Genomic DNA, 21,023 nt, shown 5'->3' with positions numbered 1-21,023 from the left:
GTGCCCTTACAGGCGCCGGTAATCCCTTACCTCCAACCTCAGAATGACCCCCATGTCTCTGGAATTTCTTTGCAATTTGCAATGAAGGAAGGACTTGCGAAGCTCATGGACATGTTTCCAAATTGTCAAATACTTTTTTCCCGTATTGCACAAAGACAAATATGGCTGCGTTCTTCTGCTTTTGGTCTACAAATGGAGAAAGCAAGACGCAATGTGAATAAGGCTGTTTGTGCCTTTTTAAGAGATGTTAGCATGTCCTCCTTCCACAATGAAAACATTTTGTTTTGCAGCTCTTTTATTTTCCGCAGAGATGGAGTCCACCTCACATATGCTGGCAATCAGATTTTTCTTCGCAATGTACAAAATGCATTGCAACCTCTTTTGAATTCACACTAACCTATCTGACAATCCGTTTTCTCCAATCCACAGTTTTTGACACACACAACACACCACTGAAAGGTTCTTTTTAGAGCCACCACTTACTCCCAGCGTACACTTCATTGTGTTTCCTCCACTTGCACCCTCCCTTTTTTCCCCTACGACTGTCCGCAAACTTTTCCACCACTCCGCGGGGGTCTACGGGGGTCTACGACCGTCACTTCATAGTTCTATCTTTAAACTGAGAAAGGCGGCTCTGAAAAGAGCCTTTTCTGTAATTTCTTTTGTTTTCACGTTTATTGCTTCACAGCACACGACACACTAGGAGAAGAGGCCAAAGGAGGGTAAGGAAGGGACACCACCCACGGGGATAAGAAAGGGCAAGTGAACACAGAAAGATATAGGGTGAGCTTTATTTAGGTAAGGAGCAGATCTTCTGGTGCTCTGTGGCCGTAGCCTCAAAAGCACTTCGAAAACTCTCCCATCTGCAGAGTACTGCGTCACAATACTTACACACTATTGTCACCTTTGAAAGGTAAGGGTCAACAGCATTGCGAATGGCTTGTGAGGCAGCTGGAGGGAGGCGCTCCCCCACAGGAGTGTCTCTTGTGGTGGGAGGATTCGACACAGAGGATGATGTTTGTGATGTCATCTTTGATGTCGTGGGTGTTAGTCTTAGCAATGCGCGTAGATGGTGCGAGTTATGGTTGCTTAGCTTACCATAATGGGGAATGAGCAGTGTTTTTTGGTTTTGGTGTGAAGTATAACATTCCTTTAACAAAGTCTTTTTTACTGAATGTACATATATATATATGGCAGGGAATACAAACAAAGGTACTAAACATGTGATGTTGTCAGTGATGTCATCAGACATTTGAGATGACATCTTTCATGATCTGGGAGTTAGTGTTAGCAGTGCACAGGGGTGGTGGCAGGTTTGGGGGCTTAGGTTACCCTAACTGTCGAATTTCAGGGGGTTTTCGGTTTTAATTTGAACCATAAAGGGGAGGGTGAAATTATTTTATTAGTAAACTGCACAGGTTTTTCGGTAGGACAACTTAACCATAACGTCCCCTCAACAAAGTTTTTTTTGTAGTGAATATATACATATATATTGTGATGTCATCTTTGATGTCCTGTGTGTGAGTGTTAGCAGCGCACAGTGGTGCGGGCAGTTATGGTTGCTTAGCCTACCATAACTGGCGAATTTCAGGGGTTTTTCAGTTTGGCTTCAAACCATAATGTCACATTTATAAAGTTTTTTTTAGGGAATTTGACAGGTTTTTAGTAGCGCAACTTAATCATAACGTCCCCTTAACAAAGTTTTTTTTTTAGTGAATTGTACAGGTTTTTAGTAGGGCAACTTAACCATAATGTCCCTTTAACAATGTTTTTTTTTTTACTGAATTTCACAGGTTTTTTGAAGGGGAACCTAATCATAACATCGCAGTAATAAAGTTTTTTTGTTCAACATACACTATCATCATGTGATCTTGGGAGATATGTAGTATAATCTGTTTACTTTATATACATGTAACATAGAACATACAGAACCCCCTCGCTATTGATATTTGAAAGGCACGGACTGAGCACCTGTCTGCGGATGGGCGTGGACGAGGTCAATAGTACCCAAACAGTCAGGGGGTATCTGAAATCGTACTATTGTCTTACACAAAAAATGCTCAACTTGGAAAAAGGACTCATAAAGACGTTGGCCCTCATTACGATACTGGCGCTAAACCATGGCGCTATTAGCATCATGGTTTGTGCCGGTATCGTAACGAGTCCGTCAATGTTCAATGGGGAATTACCACCCCATTCCAAGGTTAGCGGGGCGGTAATTCCCCATTGAACATTGGCCCTTCCCCATTCCCATTTTTGCCCCATAGGGCTCAATGGGACTGGGGAAGGTGCTAAGTACGGTACCGCAAATTGCGGTACCATACTTAGCACCAAGGTCCCTTTGCGGGTCCCTACTTTAACGGCTTGTCTAGACCAGCCGTTCAGGTCGGGTCCCGCAAAGGGACCTCGTAGTAAGGCGCTAATGGGTTAACGGCGCTGCAGCCTTTTACGATGCTGTTAACCCATTATCGCCAGGGTCCTAATGAGGCCCATTATAAGTACTAGTAAATAAATAGGGAAACCTAAACGTCTGAAACAAAAACCATGCATTTAATGACCATGTAGAATGAAATGGATTATACCATAACAAAAAAAGTATGCCTCCAACGTAATTACCTCACAGAAACTCTGCAGCCAGGACCGACAGTAGACACACACACTACAACAAAGACAAATTACAACAAAATAGTAAGTGAACCTCATTTTTCTTATATGTGTGTGTACTTTTTTTGGTATGAGGGGCAGAAAAAATGATTTCTTTCTGTTGTTTTGACACAGAAATGTGCAGTACTTTGGAGTAGCTGGAGGAGAATTTTCTGCATGGGGAAATGTCCAAAGATAGCGATAATAATGGTACACAGTGCTCTGCATAAGCAAAATAATGGTCAGTATTTTATGGGCATTTAACATATATATATATATGTATTTTTAACAGACCAGGAAAAAAAAGAAGAAAGGCCAACAAACGACACAGAGGAAGACAGGCTGAAAAGGATAGAAAAGAAAATGGACACACTAAATGACAATTTTAACGGTTTAAGGCAATTTGAGGAGGAATTTGTGAGAGGAAAAATATGTTATCACTGTCCCACCTGTACCTGCCCCTTCTCCATTTCCTAGAGAACCATCCCGAAACCATCAAGAAGAAAATAGACGTTTTGATGAAACATCCATCCCTTCTTCCCCTCACAAATCATCTCCTCACAATCAGCCTGTGTTGAACCCTAATTCCCCTATATTCGTGTCAGTATCTGCTTCCCCCTGTATTTCTGTTGATTGAAGTGGTTGTGTGTGTTTAGAAAGTTTTTCTATATTTGTTGTAGTGGAAGGGTTTGAGGAAAAAACATTTTTTTTAAAAAACTTAAATTGTTCCTGAACAGCGCGCCTGTTCGAGATAGCCGTAAGCAATAGAATGTGGATGTTCTAACGGCAATACACCTACCGTACCAATGTCAACCAAGAAGGAACTGATTTTAGAATGCACCATCTGTGCAAGTTGTGCGTAAATGAACAGAATGGGGTATCCTAAGGAGATTATACCTCTCCGTACTGCTCACAAATGAGATAAAACATGTTCCTAGGACACACCAGGTGTCCATGATGTCTGTAAATAAGCAAAATGGGAGTGTCCTAAGGACACTATACCTGTCCGTACCGTCCGCAGCCAAGATGGAACTGTCCATAGAACAGGCGCGGTGGTCGGCATGTTCGTAGTCAAACAAAATGGAGGTGTCCTAAGGACACTGGACCTGTCCGTACAGTCAGCAGATCACGTACGCACATGCGCAGTACACCCTGTCTCAAACTGTCTGTCTCACTTGTGTCCCACTTTTAATTAGTTTCAGGACCAGTTTCAGGACCAGAACACTGTCCGTAGAACAATGGCACGCTTGTGCACGTTTGTTAGTCTGCATTTCCTGTCCAGCGGGCACACATTTCCCTCGCCGATGTGTTCAGGGCCTCATCATGTGACCGCACCCACACTGGACATGTGGACTAATTTGCGCAGTTTGTCTGCTTCCGCAACATTACAAAAGAACTTATACATACATGGTTAATTATTTTACAGTATAAAATCACCATTTCACATGTCCCACGCAATAGCTCTACCTGTGAATGTGTCTTTTAGAATTTTTGCAGCGCTTTTTAGTGATCAATATGGTCATGAGGCACATCCATCCACCACTACAAATGGCCGCACCCCTGAGCTCATCTTCATTGTGCTTCTGGCTATAGCAGTATGAGTTGTGCTACCTTTACTGCTGTAGTGACCATTAGGCAACTAATCCTTATGGCATCCATGGCTACTGTTGCTTCATTAGCCTCAGCACCACCCCAAACCCTCCACCGCCACCACCTCCCCAAGGGCCTGCAGAGGGATATAGGGGTGAGGATGTAGAGATCGAGGAAGAAGAGAATGAGGTGGAGGAACTCCGCACTACAAACACTCGCCAGGAGCCGTGGGTGTGGTGGTTGTTTTCCGTTTTAGGGAACGTACCGAAAGCATGTGCGAACCTGGTCAGGTGTAACCAGTGCCAGTTGGTGCTCAGTCACGGGAGACCTGGTGCGTACAGCTTTGGTACGACAACCATGAAGCGACACCTAACTTTGTTCCACAGTGTGGACATTCACAAGGTGGTGCCATGCGAAGAACGTAGTAGAGTTCCTCCACAGCATCCTCCATGTCTGATCCTCTCACCACAAGAGACACTGCTTTGGGGGAGCGCATCCCTCCAGCTGCCTCACAAGCCATTTGCGATGCTGCTGACCCTTACCTTTCGAGGGTCAAAATATTGTGTGTGTACTGTGACGCAGTACTCTGCAGGGGGGAGAGTCTTAGAAGTGCTTTTGAGGCTACGGTCATGGAGCACCAGAAGAACTGCTCCCTATCTAAGTAAAGCCCACCCTATATCTTTTTCTCTCTACCTGCCCCTTCTTATCCCCATGGTTGGTGTCCCTTCCTTAACCTCCTTTACCCTCCTCTCCTAGTTTGTCGTGTCATCAAAAGCAGTAAACTTGAAAATAACAAAAATTACAAAAAAGGCTCTTTTCAGAGCCGCCTTTCTCAATTTAACAATAGAACTATCAAGTGACCGTTGTAGGCCTCTGCACATTTTTGGAAAAGTCTGCAGACAGTTGTAGGACACACAAAAATGGGGGGTGCAAGCGTAGCAAAACCAATGGACTTTTCACTGGGAGTAATTGGTGGCTCTAGAAAGAGCCTATTGGTGGTGGTGTGTGTGTTTCAAAAAATGTAGGTTGGAAAAAACGGATTGCAAAATAGGTCACTATGATTCCAAAAAAAGTTGCAATCCATTTTGTACATTGCGAAGAAAAATCTGATTGCCAGCATATGTGAGATGGACTCCATCTCTGCGAAAAATGAAAGAGCTGCGAAACAAAATGTTTTCATTGTGGAATGAGGACATGTCAACACCTCTTAGAAAGGCACAAACAGCCTTATTCACATTGTGCCTCGCTTTCTCCATTTGTGGACCAAATGCAGATGAACGCAGCCATATTTGTCTTTGTGCAATACGGGAAAAAACTATTTGGCAATTTGGAAACATGTCCATGACCTTCGCAAGTCCTCCATTCATTGCAAATTGCAAAGATATTCCAGATACATGGCCTAAACTGTTTCCTCTGCAATGAATGATAAGTATATCAGGATGACGCTCTGTTGCACAGAGAGGTACCAAGTCCAGCCACCTCATTCCACGCACGCCATGCCAGTGCACTTCCACTTGAGGAAATCCAAGATCTGCACATAGACCGCAACTTGCTGCATGCACCTTCAACCAATGTATCCATGAGTCTCCCAAAATCCAGATAATCTGTTTTCGAGCACACAGAGCCATGGCTCTCTGGTCTCCTGTCGGGGAAAAGACGTTCTCACAAAATGTCTCCATACAGAACACACCCACTGACCTTTACTGACCAATCCCTACCTTTGCACATTCTCATGTGCATGCATCTCCACCCAAGAATCCCCGTTGGTAACACGTGCCGCATGCAAATACCGCCATGTTCGTGGATAATTACAGGATCAGAGCCTGACGACTGTACATATAAATATTATTCCCCTTTTCCCCCTTTAAGGTGGGCTCTGAAAAGAGTTATTTTTTTTGGGGCAGATGCCTTACAGACACCTGTTATTTTTTTTTTTATATATTTTTTGTTCTTACTTTACTCCTACAACCATTACAGAACCTTCTCCAAAGGAAGCCTCACATTCCAAAAGAACATGGCATTTCCCAAAGAAGATAATGCAACACCATCTTCTTCAAAATAAGCCGCATTACTGGGAACAATGTTCTTGTGGCTGCAAAAAAACATACCAGCGCAGAAAATAAAAGCATGCATGCCGCGATTGATGTTACACCTCCCAATATTTTGATCAGGGCAGAAAACAGAACTGTTGTCCCATTTTCCTCTAGGGAGTAACCCAGAAAAAATTAATTTCGCAGTTGGAAAGATGTTCATGACTGCTTGAACCAAGTGTTCCAAATCTTCCAACAAAGTACGTGAACTCACGTAGCCCAAATGGCAAGCAATGTAGTGCAAAACTAACACATGAGGAGTGGTCATCGTAGGCAATTTGGTGCAAGCTTGGAGAATTGCTGCAACATTGCGATCAGTCTCAGTGCTCCACACCACCTCCACTCCTCTCACATCGAAATGGTGTGCCACATGCCTACTTTCAGCATAGTGCTGTAAACCATGGACAAAAATATCTCCAAGGACCAAAACCCTGACCCTCTGCACCTCTGCCATCTTCAGTATACGCACCGTCTTTCAGCACAAAAGAGCAATGTGAACATCTGATTGGCTGATTCCTACAGTCCCCTTTCCATGCTGGATTTGCTGTAGAAATCCGTATGTGACACGCCTTACTCGCGCACAAGCGTTGTCTACGTGAGGCACGTAACTCTTAGCCAGTCCTTCTACCCTTTTCAAATCACTCGTGAATCCATTCCCTCATTGTACACAACTAAGCAGTCATACAACCATCCACCAATCACATTCAACATCCCTACATCTAACTCAGTCATCAAAATTTCGCACTTCAAATGTAATAGTGATCACTCTGAATGCAAGTCTCATATCATTGCAAAGCACCTACTTCAAGAACTACTGTGCAAGTGTCGCAGATTTATATATACAGCTCCATGCATGCGCACATGCATGCGTATAAAGTACAGGTATGCATATTTTAATCAGAGAACATGTACAGCCCTTATGATTTCATTTAAAGAAATTAATGCCACTAAATTTCCATAGCCAATACATATCAACGCTCCCCTTTAAGTGCAAGATGTCCGATTTTTCATCGACAAACCACACTACTTCTTACTGTCTCCCGCATAACCTATACATATGTTACAACCCTCCCTATTTAACGCGAAACTCGATTATCCATTAGAAAATGGCACAATTTTTTACTGTGTACCGCCTACATAAATACTACTTCCAATATAATCGTATGAGAAAAATAAACGCTCCCGATTGCTGTGGTGACATCTCCCTCTAAGGGTCTCTCGATTTTTCAAAATAGTACTTATAATATGAAAGTACAGACATTTTTCCCATCTACTACAATGACCTATCGCCTACAAACCTCTCTGCTATAGATAACACAGCTTAAAAGAAACAATGCATTTTCATAACCTAAAATTTTACTCATTTCTAAAGCACGTGCAACTAACATAATGCAAGTAACATACAAAGGCAGCACATAGTGAAGTGAAATGTACACATGCACTGTTTTGAAATATCAAAGGAGAATACTGCGACGAAAGATACAAAATAAAAGTATACATTAACTTCACTGCTTTAAACACACAAAGTTACTAACTTCTTCTTTTTACAATCGCAGTGAAGACTACTCTCCTGAAAATCAACAGCATCTACAGTGCAAACGACATATCCGAAGAAACCTGGTCGTTCTGCAAAAAAAAGTAAGTACAATACGACCTTTATATTCGAACTATTCCTCAAACAGACTGTGTGGGTTATGTATTTAATTTGCGCACCAAAGCAAACATTGATTTCTGAACCATTCTACCCACAAATACCCATTTATTAAACAAAGAATAACAGGTTGAATGGCTCACAAATCCCTGTGTGTTTGCAACTCAAATAACATACAGAAGCCTTAGAATGTTAGTACTAGAATAAAATAGCTGCTTCAATTGTATGCCATTATGTTTACTGTTAATGCTTCTCCTCACCACTAGCCCACTTTGTACTCTCATCTGAAGCACATTGTAGTAGTATACAAACAGAAAAATAGCCTTCCCAAATCATTGTCAGAGGACAATGCACATTCACACACAACCACAAACAGCTTCCCCATCAAACTCATGCACGCATGCACACAGCACACATACATTGTACAACAGACCAAACCATGCCTCCTTTTTTTCAACAGACCCCAAAGAATGCCTACCAAAAAGCAAATCCATAGAAAGGAACGCAGAAGTAGAGCAAATAAAAATGAAAGTGTCCAACCTAAGCATCCATCTGCAGCAGAGTTTGTAGAGAACGTTGGAAGAAAACAGCTAAAACAGTCGTTTAGCAAAACAAAGGAAGCTTCAATTACTGAAACGTTACCTCCTCCAACAAAATGTGGCACGAAACACAAAACTCTTCACAACGAATCGGCTACCAGTACTGCTAACAATGCTCCTATTAATCCTGATATAGTAACAAGAACCTACAGTAAAAAAAATATTTTAGCAAAAATGTTTCACCACAGAGTCCTTCAGAATCTAATAAGAAGAGGACCAAAATCATCCTCAACCCTTAAAACCTATCGTAGAAAATTAATCCTACAAGCTCTCGCGGACAGTGCAATCCTTCTCAAAAGGAAGTTGTTTATATTAGTGTTTAATAGGCTGAAACTACTAACAAAACTAAGTACCAAACTACAAAAGAAACTTATCAACAAACGGAATGTGAACAAAAATAATTTCTAACGTATTTGTGGAGGTGAATGGAATCACACAACAACCACAGAACCATATTTCAATGAAGAAGCAAACAAACAAAATCAAACAAACACAATTGCCGTCCATAGCAGTGGACGAGGGTATGACAAAATCAATAATAGCATCATAGAACAAGAACCACTGCTTAGAAAAGTATCCTCTGAAAACTCAGAATTACCTCTTGATTCGGCTGAACCAGACCGTCCAGTATACAAATGGCCGTGCACGTCAATGTGTGCCATTCCTAAAAAATCTTTCAAATCTTTACGTCAGTTTCTCAATCAGTATATGAAAGGTAAAGACAAATGAAAATGAAAGTTCTGCAAAATAGGGATATCTGTCCAGTGCGCAAATACACAGGACTACAAGGACATTCATTAGCCTGCATTTCTGGACCTATTTGCAAAAGCACCTTCCATGATATCAAAAAGATATCAATACATCATTCAAATGTAAGAAATCTAGTGTATAAAATATACTATGCTAAAAGTCCAGCTTTAGAATTAGCCAATTTAAATAACACTATTCATCATGGTACACCCAAATATTTTCAAGAAGAAATGGACCATATCCAGAGAAAATATTTTGGAAGTGAAAGCCACTTACAAAATGCAATAGTTGTAGAACAGACTGGCAACAATTCTGCACATAGCAACCTTCTATTAAACACATACAAAAAAGAAATACTAAAATTTCAAAGTGCATCGGCTGAAATACCAAACCATGTGTGTGTGTGTTGCCGCAGAAAGTTTTACAAAAGGAACACAAAAAATATAGACATAGCATACAAAAAAGAAGACAATGAAGATTGCAAATGTACATGTGATGTCATCAGTGATGTCATCAATTACATTTTTGATGTCATCTTTGATGTCCTGGGTGTTAGTGTTATCAGCGCACAGTGGTGGCGCAAATTAAATATGCTCCTCAGTTTGAGAAAGAAAGTGATGGCTGTGTGATGGAGTTCATAGTAAACTATGTTACTTGTTCCATTCGTGCCCAGCATGTGCATGCTGATCTACGGAACAAGGAGAAAAGATTTCAAAGACACTCATGTGGGACGTAATTTCAGAGAAAATACAAAAGTATAGACAGGTGCTACACCCAGTGCATATTTGGCTTTCATAGGCCTGTGACACCAGTGGAGTGAATAGCTTGATGTCATCTGTTCGTCATCATGTTACTGGTAAGTCATCAAGAAATACCTATCATTTAAAAAGAGACAAAGAATGCCAATTTCTTTCATGATTATAATCCTGTAATGGCTCAGCTTTGGACTGCAAATGCTGATGTAGAGTTTATTGCTGATGATACAATTGTTGCTCATTATGTTACAACCTATCTGACAAAACCTGAACAGAGCAATGCAGGTGAGGTATGGGCAGATGTATCAGCAGTTGAAAGTCTTAGTCAGAAATGTCTAAGCTTTGGTCTGAAGATGCTCTAACATAGAACCCATGGTAGCTATGAAGCTGCTGATCTGCTAACTGGTTTGTCTCTGTATGGACGTAGCATGAATGCACTTTGGCTAAGTCTTGGTCCAGCTAGTACTAAAAATCGGGTACTGAAGCCTTCAAGTGAAAATCAGCAGTTAGCTGAAACCGTACTTGATAGTACAGAGATTCTGACAACTATCATGATTGATACATTTTATCCAAATCAATCTGTGGAATTGGAGGAGCTTTGGTTATATGAAGTAGCACAATGCTACTCATATCGAAATATTGAAGCAAACAGTGACAGAGGATGGTTTAAAGCACATGGTTGTACTGGTTGTCTAGTGAGAGATGAGAAGTTAAGTCTCATTAACAACATTAAAGTGTCTTGCCAAACTGCAGAGAAAAAGAAATTATTTCATTTTTGTCTTTTGCAGTTGTTCTTCCAGTGGCATTCAGAGAATGGTTTGCTTGGAAGTTTTGAAACTTATGAAGAATCATTTTTTGCAACATAAAAGATCAATTACATATCCCAAATGTTAGCAGTACTTGGAGTTACTGGAGAAAGAACTAGGTCAAGAAAAACGTTTGGCAGCTGAATTGGCAAAAGAGTCTCCTGAGGGAAGTCAAGATTCTGCAGCAGGAAGTCAAACTGTGCTTGCTGAGCCAATTATTCAAACTTATGTTAAGCTTGTCATGGACGAAGTTGAAAGTGCAATGCAACAAACTAAAGTTGCAGGTGCAAATCATGATGAAATAGTTATTAAACATAATATAGAGCAAAAAGATGTCATCATAAAATTAAATATAGATTCCTACATGGTTTACAGCATGACAAGCATGAATGTTCTTGTGTCCAATACAAACCTGCATTGTTGTATGTTAGTGGACAAGCAGGAACAGAACAATCTTTTTTAATTTATACAATAAGAGCTATGATTCAAAATGTAACTGACTACACTTTGTCATGTATTGTAACTGTTCCAAAAGGTTTAGCAGCATTCAGTGTAGGAGGTGTTACTTTACATCGACAGTTGCTGCTACCAGTGGAGCATGACAACAAACTAGAGTATCAAAAACCTGTATCAAGTGCAGCACAGGAAGTAGGAAAAGTTCTTAGAAAATTAAATAACTTGATTGTAGATGAAGTGAGCATGGTGTCTAACTTGATGATAGCTTTCATTCACATAGTTCCCAGCCACAAGAGGGCCGCCAGGAGGATCGTCATGCCGACGCTCACTTCGGTTGCCTAGCAACCACATCAGCATAACTATTGAGCCGAAGGACCGGAGGCGGAAGCCGGCTCTAGCAGCCTAAGGCCCGTGAGCCAAAGGCCCCTCCTGTCTGCCCCTTAGCCCACTCATCATCCGGGCAGGAGCCCTGCAGGAGCTCTGCACCTTCCCCTCACCCGATCGTGCTCTGAGGCCTGACGCCGCTCCCATGCTGCAGGAGCAGCTGGGACACGGACCCGCCATCCCATCCCTCCGACCTGCCTGATCTGAAAGTGGCAGCACTGGAGTGCCTGCACCTGTAGTGCACTGTGCACCATTGGCCAAATATCTGGCTAAATACCTTTGAAGCAGCCTGAATCCGCCGAGGTTCCCAGCCACAAGATGGCCGCCACGAGGATTGTAATGCCGATGCTCACTTCGGTTGCCTAGCAACCACATCAGCATAACTATTGAGCCGAAGGACCGGAGGCGGAAGCCGGCCCTAGCAGCCTAAACTGGACACTACTCCGCAGCACCCTCTACTCGCTTTCCGGACTACCACCAACACGCTCGATCTGATTGCATACAAAGTAACGCGGTAAGAATCTCCGCTGCACTAACCCAGCTGCACCCAATTAGATAGCAGTCTCCTTGTCTGACGCCCTTGTCGCCTAGACCGGTGTTTGAAAACACTCACCCCTTTTCGCTTGGGAGCGCACTCACAAATCAAGTTTCACTTGCTTACTAACATCACGATTAACTGCCTACTCTAATGGCTCATATTTACGCACACCGTCCTCTCTGCTCAGTACTTGCACAGAGCCTGTTGCTAACCCAATTGTTCGCTACGTGTTGCACCACCCAGTCAGATTAACTGAACCTCTGCCTTTTGAGTCATTGATTGCATTTTGCACTTGTAATTAACTTGCCAGACTAGCTGAACTTCTGCCTTTGAGTCTCCGGCGCATGTATTCTACGGCGCGTGCACATGTGTTCACCTAGCAAACTGTACGCGGATTGCCATCTCCTGGCGGATCCCACCCCTGCCCAGCACAGAACCCCTCCTCATACCTCCCAGTGCTCCCCCACTCCATTGCACAGACGGTTAGGACACCTGGCCCACGATATGTTGCCACTGCCATCTTATAGCCACCCTATTATTGCCACCATCGTAGGGTTCATCATTGCCACATTGCTCTGCCCCACCATCCCTAGCACTGTTAAATCCAACCCCCATTACGCCACCCCATTCTCTCTCACCATGCCCCTTAGCAACCCATACCTTAATGACCCTGCCCTATGGCTCCAACACTATGCCTACACCCAATCAACCGTGCACGCTCCAAATTAGGAATCTTAGATTGGGATCCAGATTGCCTCGTGCCCCTCTTGCCGCTGGCACTCAGCACACTCATAACACCTCCACTACACAGAAGTCACCACCGTCCCTTAGCACCTTCTCTGCCAAAGAACTCAAGCGTGCCCTCATCAACACTAGATCTATCACGGAACACGCGTTGGACATCTCCGACCTTATTACCACTCAAAACCTCGATTTCATAGCCATTACGCAAACTTGGTTACATGCAGCCTCTGGGCCACCCCTTGCCCTCGCCACCCCCAACGGTTACTCTATCACTAGAGCGGACCGCCAAACAACATCCAAAGGACCCTATCTCCAACTAACACTGCTACCATCGACCTTATCTATAGACCCCCAGGACCACTTGGTTCCTTCATAGATGAGATCACGCCCATTCTGACCGTCAATACCAAACCTAACTCTAAGGTATTGCTTCTAGGTGACCTTAACTTGGGCCTTCTCGACACCAAGGATCACTTGGCCTCTGAAGTAGCTACCACATTAGCTAATTTAGGCTTCCAACAACGCATTGACGAACCTACCCATATTAAGGGCAGGACGCTCGATTGGATTACTGACCTTAACTGCAACACATCCATAAGTTCCAACCACGCTTGCGCCTGGTCCGACCACCACATTATCATCTTCCACTTACCAGCGACAAACCCCCACACTACTCCTGCGATAGCTCCAGCCATTCCCACAAGGAACAAAAAAGACATCCTCAAGGATAAACTCCTCCCCCTCATCCTCCCTATCCTGAACAAATGCGTGCCCCAACATAATGACCCCACAGTCCTAGTAGATATCTTTAATCAAACACTGCTCAAAGCCATTGACAATATAGCACCGCTCAAACTACGGAAAGCCAAACAACAAGCCCACCTGAACTCCTGGTTCACCCCGCAGCTAAGAACTTTACGCAAAGAAAAACGTAAGGCTGAATCACTTTGGAAGAGCCACCCATGTGACCCTAACAAAGATCGCCTCATCATTACTACCCACAACTACAAGGAAGCGATTTTACAAGCCAAAAAGGAGACCTATAACCAACGCATCATTCAAGCGGAATCTAACACTAAGGAGCTATTTAAAATCCTTAAAGAATTGGAATTTCCATCCCCTGCTCCTGACACCTGCACTAAAGACAGTAAATGGTGCAACAACATCCAAAACGCTCTCCTCAACAAAATCACCACTTTACAATCTAAAATTAACGCCAAACAAACTACCCTACTCACCAACCCCCCCCACTAAACCCTCCTACACTCCGATGGCTTCATTTACTCACACCCCTTTTAGTTTCACCCCACTCACCATCCCTGAGGTCGAAAACATCATTCGCAATCTAAAACCCTCCAATTGCCAAGGTGACTCCTGCCCAGCACCCATCATCAAGGAAGCAGCACATGACCTCACTCCTTTTATAACCGCCTTCATCAACTCCTCATTCCTAACGGGCACAGTACCTAACAACTTAAAGGACGCGTGGGTTATCCCCCTCCTAAAAAAAACGACTCTAGACCCTGAAATACCAACTAACTATAGACCAATTACCACCGTACCGTTCCTACTTAAAATACTTGACAGAGCAGCTTACCTGCAGATTCAGAACTACTTAGAAACCAATAACCTCCTTGGCTCAAGACAATCTGGCTTCAGACCTAAGCACGGGACTGAAACAGCTTTACTTGATCTCAAAACTCAAATTGAGGACCTTAAAGACAACAGTAAATTGGCCCTTCTACTATTATTGGATCTATCAGCTGCCTTTGATTTGGTCAATCACCAAATACTATGCAGGCACCTGAAGTCAGCGGCCCCCTTCTCTGACAATACATCCAACTGGATCAAGTCATTCCTTCACAACAGGCACATGCAAGTTTTCTCCCCTAATGCATTGGCCGATCCCACACCAGTCCCTTGTGGAGTCCCGAAGGGATCCTGCATTTCCCCAACTCTCTACAATGACTTCCCCAAACCTCTTTTTGATGTGCTTGACTATCTGGGTGTCACCTACACTAACTACGCTGATGACACCCAGATACTCATACCCATCACTGGTGACTACATTGCTGACTCTAAAGCCCTTAATGACATTTACCTTGTCATACAAGCCTGGATGGTCCAGCATGAACTATGCCTCAACGATGACAAGACTGAGCTTCTCATTTTAGGCACACAACAGAGACTTAACAATCTAAGTCACTTTTTTGGCTCCTTTAACATTGATGGTAATCTGATTAAAGTATCCAAAGACACCAAAACTTTGGGTATATACTTGGACGCCTCCTTAACACTCACTAGACAAACCAATGCAGTGGCCTCTGCGTCCGCTTACACCTGCAAATTGATCTCAGCCTGCCGCCCTTTCCTCACTGCCCAGAACTGCCTCACCCTGGCCAGGACCTTGGTCATGTCCAAACTGGTCTACTGCAATGCATTGTACCAGGGCACCAACCAGGGTAATCTTAACAAACTCCAAACGACCCAAAACAATGCCATTAGAGCAGCCCTCAACATTCCCCGATCTGCCCACATTTCAGAAACAAGGAAGAACCTCAACTGGCTCTCAGTCGCCCAAAGGATCTCCCTGAAAGCTCTAGCCCTCACTTACAAATGCATTAACCACCAGACTCCCTCATACCTAGCCTCGCGCTTCACTCAATATACACTAGCACGAGCACTCGGATCTACACAAAACCAAGGCCTTGCGATCCCTAGATTCAAGCTCCACTCTGCTGGAGCTGCTAGCTTCCCTGTCCTGGCAGCCAAGCTCTGGAACACTGTACCACTCCTGATCAGAACGCTACCTTCATTCAACCAATTCAAACACAAAACCAAGCTCTGGTTAGCTACATCCTACTAATAACTGCTCCTCTGTATTGGACGGGCCATCCGGGACCCTGCTTTATTCTGATGATCGATGCCTGATTTGTAACGTCTATTGTTTACTTTGTTGCAATCTGCTGGGACCTTTGTGATGACATGCCCCACATGTAATGTACTGCTCCTTTACTTGTAATGTAATGTAATGTTCTACTAAGATATGCGCCCGGTTGCCCTTTGGCCTGGCCTGCGCTATACAAATAAAACAAATACAAATACAAATACTTGCAAATGCAAGTGGTTTTGAAGACTGACTACAACGTTTCATTTGGAGGTAAAGATGTACTTGTTCTTGGAGGCTTGTTACAATTAACTTCTGTGAAAGGTCAACCAGTTTTCAAAATGCTGAGGATGTTTTGGTAATTTTATCCTTTGGAATTGTTTTGAATTTCAGGAAATTACCATTAATATGAGGCAATATGCAGACTTAGAGTATGCAGAAATGATTAATAAGATGTGTATAGGTGTTCTTGAGGCGAATGTAAATGATTCTTAAAGGTAAGACTGATCTGTAAAATGTTCCATACAGATTGCAGTCCGTCTGATGTCAAGTTGACTCTTCAGGAAAGAAAGATTTCTTGTGTTGCTTTGATGTGCACACTTGCAGAGTGTAAAAAGTTCAACTCTACAATGCTACTGTCAGTGAAGCACAATATTGTGGAGATAAAATTGTGTGATGTTTTAGATGGACATGTTATGCCTTTTGAGTTGAATAAGAGAGCAAAAACTCAATTAGTTCAACAAGATAATTACATTTCTAAAACAGCAGGTCTAGAGGCAGTTCTGAAACTGTGCATCAATGCACAAGTAATTTTAAAGAGGAATGTGCATGAAAAAATTGGTCTAGTCAATGGAGCGATGGGAAGAGTGATTGCATTTCACACTTTTCCTCACAGTACAAATATTGAATATGTTGAAGTAAAGTTTGATTGTTCAGAAGAAATTCATTTGATTTCTCAGACCTCTGCACGTTTCATGCTTTTTAAGGATACCTTTGTGAAGAAAGCACAATTTCTATTGTTTTCTGCATATGTAATTACTATTCATAAATAAAAAGGTTTGACTTTAGAAGCAGTACTTATTGACATTGGTCATACAATGTTTAAAGGAAGAATGTAATATTTAGCTCTGTCACGTGTGAAAAATATTGAAGGTTTATTTTTAATAAACTTTGATTAAATAAAAGTGGGATCAGGTATTTCTTGTATTGAAGAAAATGATAGGTTATGTATACTGTATGCTCCTCACCTGAACCGTATACCTGTACCTGCTAAGCATTTAGCCAGGAAACTTACGTAATCAGTGAAACTACCTTCTAATAAAATCATTCCTCTTAAGAGTAAAACACAGCAGAATCTACTGGAGTTGGAGAGTTGTTCAACTATGGCATACTCTCATTGCATATTTACTAATGAAATAGTAGTTGAATGCTATTCTGTTGCCGCTTTGTGTCTGTTGTTTCAAATGACACCATTGATGCAAGAAATAGCTTCTACAGCAGACAAGCAGTGTGGAACTTTCAATTCTTAAAATATCTGTCGATAAAAAACACACATTACACATTCGGCAATGTCAATCTGAAATGTAGTCGCTGTTAAAAGTGGAAATCAACAATGTTCTCAAAATACATAGGAAGATAGTCAAGAATTTTTAATGACTGTTTTCGATTTATTAGTGCAGGAATGTGTTAGTGTACATAGGTATGTACGAATTAGTCACAAGTGGAATCATATATGTGCACAATGTAAGAACTATTATACTACGCAGGATATTTCTGAAAGATTTGCATATGTTCCTATCCCTAATCAGAAAAGTGTACATTTTTCTGACCTTCTAATTAAAGCATTCCTTCTTTTCTTTTTTCAGACTCTTATTTGGTTTTATATACTTTCAAGCCAAAAAATACATTTTATAATTACATCATAACTCATTCGCTAAGAAAGAAAAAAAAGGAAAAACAAACATAAAAGACATGTTTAAAAAGAATTTATCACAACCTCGAATTAACAATTACTTTCAATTAAGATGAGACAGTCATTAGTTGATCAATGTACTTTGTTCTTAGCAGCCATGACCTGTGAACAAAACGACCAGTGGCGTAAACTACAGTCAGGAACTGAATCGCTGCACAAATGTCTCTTATCCCTGGCTCCTTTATCAATGGAATCAGGATCTGTATCTAAAATGCATCCTCTTTATGCAAAACAACAAGAAATGTGATAGAGTATCTTTTGCTAATCCACACATGGGCACAGATCTTTCTTTCTTCCTTTCCAAGATTGCGTGAAAACAGCTATACGAAAATAACTATTCAAAAATGCAGGTACAAAGATTTTTCAAATGCTGGATAAATCATATCCAAATAATCCTTACGCCCAGACATACCACATTCGATGTAACATGGGCCCATTTTTAACTTCAGTGCATCTGCCTTCAGTTGGTCACGCACTCTTGGCCATGTCTGTGCCTTAATTACCAGCTTTGTGTCACTACCCATATTCTGTAGGATGCCCCATATACTAGTGCCTCCCAGGGTGTGGAAATACTTTTTTTTTTACATGGCAGAGCCACTTTATTGATTTCCCACCATCCAAGGACTTAAGATGGCAAAAGGCCTTCTGGGGCTTCTCCCAACCTGCCTCTTTCCATAATATTATCCTAAAACCAGCCTGAACACACATGGGCATGACATCTAGTTCTAAAAAAAAACAAAGCAGAGGGATCCCTGATTGGGAGGAGAGTCTGTTTTTTTAGGAATGTTGGCTCATTGGCAGAAATGTTAGCAATGTTGGCGTGACCCCAAATTTCCGCCCCATAGAGTGGCGCTGGAAGTGCCTGCTTTTCATAGATGTCCAAGGCGGGGGAAATTGCACCACGCCCATGACTACCATGGAAGGCCTTAATTGAACCACAATATTTTTTCTAAGGTCACAGCAGCATGGGCCACTTGGGGAACCCAACCTTCAGAGTCCCGTAATCTTACACCAAGATAATCGAATTGCTTAACTTGGACAAGCTGTGCTCCATCTACCTTTAACACAAGTGGCCTAGATTTAGAAAAGTGTGGTTTGAAAACAAGAACCTTAGATTTTTCTATATTCAAACTCAATTGTAAGTCGTTGCAATTTGATACAAAAATGTTCACAGCTTTATCCAGACCTTGCAGAGTTGTTGCAAGTATGAGTACATTGTCTGCATAGGTATAATGCAGGGTATTTGTCCTCTGCCGTCTTGGGGCAATCCAGGCACATTTCTATCAGTGCATTAATTATTTCTTGAAAGTACAAATTAAACAAAAGGGTGGGCAAGGCACAAGCCTGTCTTACCCCCTTTGTAGCCTCAAATGTTCTTGTTTCCTCACGCCCTAGGCCATAGCGCATGTATGTACTATTTTGGGAATACAATAACTTAATTATCCCAACCAACTCCAAAGGGGCTTTACGTATAATCAAATGGTTCCAAAGTGTTTCCCTCAAAATAGAATCAAAGGCAGTGCGAAGATCAAGAAAGGCAGCATACAATGTCATTCTCTTTAAAACAGTATATTTCTGTACCAGTAAAACAATGATCCAAAGTGCCTCTGTTCTTTCTAAAACTCGCTTGATGGTCACTAATGATTACACTTCTATCGACCCAGCCCTGGAGATATGCAAGAATGATTTTACCAAAAAACTTACCAGCACTATCCCAAAGAGACATAGGGTGGTAGGTTCCCGGGAGACTCCTACCAACTTTCTTGTGCAGGGGAATTATAATAGCCCTGCACCACGAAACAGGAATTATACCCTGCTTAATAATGACATTAAACACCCTACACAATGCAGGGGCCCAAACAACCATCTCATCACAAAACAAGTCACCAGGGATCAGGTGAGGCCCTGCAGCTGTGCACCCTTCTGTGATATAATGGCACAAACCACATCCTCTAATTTGATGTGTAAATGATTAAGAGGCATCATCAAAAGCATTCCATGACATGGAATGAAGTGACTTTGGTTGTTATTTACAATCAACATGGCAAAATCTAGATTTTAAGAAGTATGTTTTGATTGTGTTTCAAAGATACAGTGCATATGGTAGGAAAATTAAAACACCAGTAATGAATTTTGTAAATAGTCAAGTTTCTATTAGTAAGAACACTTTTAAGACATTTGCAAATATTTTTCATGAGGGGGTATCCATTCACTGTGGACATTTCACAACATGGGTGCATACAGAAGTAGATTGGCTTGTCTGTAATGACTCTATAGTTACACATCAAGCTAGATTGCCAAAGGGTTTAAACAATGCTTATGTAATGTTGTTAGAACACAGGTTTTAAAATATATGTTTTATATTATTCGTGACTATAAACACATAAAATAAAAGTTTGAAATGGAAGAATAGGATAAGTGATTTATGTAAAGTAGAAGATGGATTGTTACTAAGATGTATTTTAAAATCATAGAAAATAACTCTAGAGATAATATTCTGAAGATTATATAAATTAGAACAACCATATAGTACAAAACGGGATTGTTTGTTAAATGTATAAATATATTCTGTTTGCATTGTGAAATGTTCAGAAACATTGTCCAATTTATCCAGTCATTAAACTGTGCATGTCTTTAATTTTGTATGCTAGGTTTAAGAAAATTGTCTTTAGCTTCTTAGGTATTTAGGTGGCCAAAAAAGGACACACACCAAATTATGAAATAAGTTATCAAATGGCAATGTAGTTATCAATTTTATAATGTATAAAACATATTCATATAGTAAAAAAGTATTGCACACTGCGTATAGCTATTAGTTCCAATAGACGTTTAAATACCATTTTTTTTTTACTAATTGTTAATATGATATATACATTATACAATGTCATTATCTACTTCTCATGTCTGTGGGTGGCCAAACATAGCACTCTCACACATTTTATAAGTATGAAAATGACATGTGTTAGGTTCTTAGTGTTGCTTTTGGTAAGTGTTAATATCTTTAATATAAATATGATGTATACTTTATAAAATGTCATTATCTACTTCTCGTGTGTGTAGGTGGCCAAACAAAGGACTCACACACATTTTATAAGAAGTATGGAAATTACATCTGTTAGGTTCTTAGTGTTGCTTTTGGTAAGTGTTAATATGTTTAC

At 41.4% G+C, this 21,023-nt stretch overlaps 1 protein-coding gene across 1 annotated transcript in view; it reads right to left on the bottom strand.

The window, feature by feature from the left end:
- The window catches only part of NELL1 (neural EGFL like 1), a 6,602,686-nt gene that overhangs the window by 856,446 nt on the left and 5,725,217 nt on the right, over positions 1–21,023 (bottom strand). The gene's annotated exons all lie outside the window — the stretch shown is intronic.

This window comes from Ambystoma mexicanum, chromosome 11 (genome assembly GCF_040938575.1).
Source record: "Ambystoma mexicanum isolate Mex_15411 chromosome 11, UKY_AmexF1_1, whole genome shotgun sequence".
NCBI lineage: Eukaryota > Metazoa > Chordata > Amphibia > Caudata > Ambystomatidae > Ambystoma > Ambystoma mexicanum.
The sequence above is the reverse complement of the archived record's forward strand: the minus strand, read 5'-3'. Positions and strand labels throughout refer to the sequence as shown.